Genomic DNA, 2,547 nt, shown 5'->3' with positions numbered 1-2,547 from the left:
TCATTTTTTTACTATAGAAATAATACATTATTCACTATAGAAAACTTAGAAGATAAAAATCAGTTTGCGAGTAGTGAGTACGCGTGACCCTTGCCGCCGGCCGGGCCCCGGCGGGCTGTGTCTGCGGCTCTCGCTCTCTGCGGTCGCTTCTCAGTTTTAACCCCAAGGGGATCGCGCGGCACATTCTTTGCAGCGCACTGTGCCGCGCACTAAAGCACCACGCTCCTCCCTGCATCGGCCGACGATTCTCTGCCTCGCTCCGTGGCCGGATGGCGTTTCGCTGTGTGACGTATTGCAACTTAGGTGGCGAGTCCCCTGGACCTGGGTACTTAGCTTGCTTCCAGCTAAAACACACGCACACATGCACACACGACGTGTGCACACGCACACGCACACACTCATGCACGCACACGCACGCATACACACATGCACGCATGCACACATGCACACACATGTATGCGCATATGCACACGCATGCACGCACGACGTGCACACGCGCACACACTCACGCACATGCAAACACGCACACGCACCGTGGTAACTGAGTCGCCACACGCGTTCGTGGTACCGCTTTGCGATGGGATTTCTGGAGCTGACATGCCCGAGTTGCGACGAGCACGTCTGTGAACAGACGTTTGCGGAGAGTCGCCTGACTCCCTGGAAGGCCGTGAGGACAGCGTGGACGGTCCCCGCACGCCGCGTGGGCAGCTCCCGGTGGCTGAGCGCGCCTGCGAGTCCAGCGAGCTGGGTCCAGCTGATGAGCCGGTGCGGCACACGGCCCTAGACGGGAGCCCGTGCTTCGTTCGGTGGGCCCCGCTTTGCCTCCTGTCCTTATCCTGTCCAGTGTGTTTGTCCCTCGCGTCCCCTAAGACCCCTCCAGACTGTGCCAGTCTCCCAGAGTCCTCACGTGTGACGACCTCGGTAATTCTGAGACGTACTGACCGGGCGCCCTGTAGCGTGACCCTCAATTCGGCTTCGTCCGATGCCCTTCTCGTGACCGCGTCAGGGTCGTGGGGTTTGAGAGAAAGGCCCCCTAAGGGCCACCCCATCACGTCACATCCAGGGGACACGTCACCCACGTGGCGTAGCCCTTTAGCATCGACCTCCGTCACCTGGGGGGTCGCACGCGTTTGGCCAGTCTCCCCGCCCTCCCGTACTGTATTCCCTACTTGGAAGGAGGTCACTTCGCGCAGGTGCGGGACAGACGCTCCCTTCCCTGAGGCTGGAGGGCCCCACGCGTTACTCGGGTCCCTCTGGACAGGGGGCGTGTTCCCCCGTTCATCCAGCCACGTCTTCAGATCAGCGCGGACTCAGATTATGACCCGCCGTTTGCTTTGCTGCTGGGGCGGCTCCTGTGCCCTTTGTCACCCCTGCCCTGCATGTCCCCCGAACACTCCCTGATCTCCTGGCCAGTAAGGAGCTCAGGGCGCCTCTGGTGCCCGCCCTGCCCACCGCCCTCGCGATCAGGGTTAGGGACCGTTCATCCAGCCACGTCTTCAGATCAGCGCGGACTCAGATTATGACCCGCGTTTGCTTGGCTGCTGGGGCGGCTCCTGTGCCCTTTGTCACCCCCGCCCTGCCCTGCATGTCCCCCGAACACTCCCTGATCTCCTGGCCGGTAAGGAGCTCAGGGCGCCTCTGGTGCACGCCCTACCCACCGCTCTCGCGATCAGGGTTAGGGACTGAGGCCTGGGGGCCGCCGTGCTCAGGGCCGCAGCATGCTGTCACTTCATGGCCCTCTTGGCAGACGGATCTCGGCGAGGGCGTCACTGAACCCACGTGCACAGCCTGCCGCACCTGCCCTTACTCCCGGATCCATCCAGCCTGGCTCCTCACCTTCTCCCTCCTCGAGGACAGCTGTATTTCAAGGGCTTTCGGGTTACGTGGCCCTGTCGCCTCCCCCACACTTTCTCGGGGGGACGGGGTAGAACCGGAGGGGAGAGGCACGCCCCACACCTGTCTGCTGCTGCCAGGTTTCGATGGAGTCGTTTGCGAGCACACGGGAGGGGGCGACACACCCGAGGGAAGCGTCTCCCAGGCCACCGGAGGGGCTGACGGCCCTTTTTGCTCGAAGGGGTGGGACTCTGAGAGCACCTGAGAGCACAGCTCGCCCGCGGCGAGCCAGGGACCCCTTACATCTGGAGCAGCGCCAGCCGGCGGGCTGTTATTATGGTAGAGTCCTCACTCCATGGAGCCCTCTTTTGAGCTGTGACAAAGGTCTTTGGAGCTGAGTGGCTTCCAAAGTCCTTTTAAGTCCCAGGTAGAGACCTGTCTTTTGTTCACAACCTGAGGATCTGGGACCTCATGGGGCAAACAATGGGCCCTCAAATCAACAGTCAAGCGTCACAGACTCCGGTGACTGGAGAGCGGGGAGACTGTGCCCAATAGGAGGCGGGGAAAGGCGGGGCTGACAGCCTTAGAATCACACAGCCCGGTGCAGAAAGGTGAGCCCGCCATTGCCAGGCCTTCTGACTTTTGGGGAAGAAGCCAGAAATCCAGATTTGTGTGCGACCCTGGCAGTTTTTAAATCTTGGCTCGGATTGTCAC

At 61.3% G+C, this 2,547-nt stretch overlaps 1 protein-coding gene across 1 annotated transcript in view; it reads left to right on the top strand.

The window, feature by feature from the left end:
* CACNG3 (calcium voltage-gated channel auxiliary subunit gamma 3) overlaps nt 1–2,547 on the top strand; it is a 55,791-nt gene that overhangs the window by 31,258 nt on the left and 21,986 nt on the right. The window lies entirely within an intron of this gene.

The sequence above is a fragment of the Pteropus alecto genome, unplaced genomic scaffold (assembly GCF_000325575.1).
Source record: "Pteropus alecto unplaced genomic scaffold, ASM32557v1 scaffold15, whole genome shotgun sequence".
NCBI lineage: Eukaryota > Metazoa > Chordata > Mammalia > Chiroptera > Pteropodidae > Pteropus > Pteropus alecto.
Note: the sequence above shows the minus strand (reverse complement) of the source record. Positions and strands in the feature narration are given on the sequence as shown.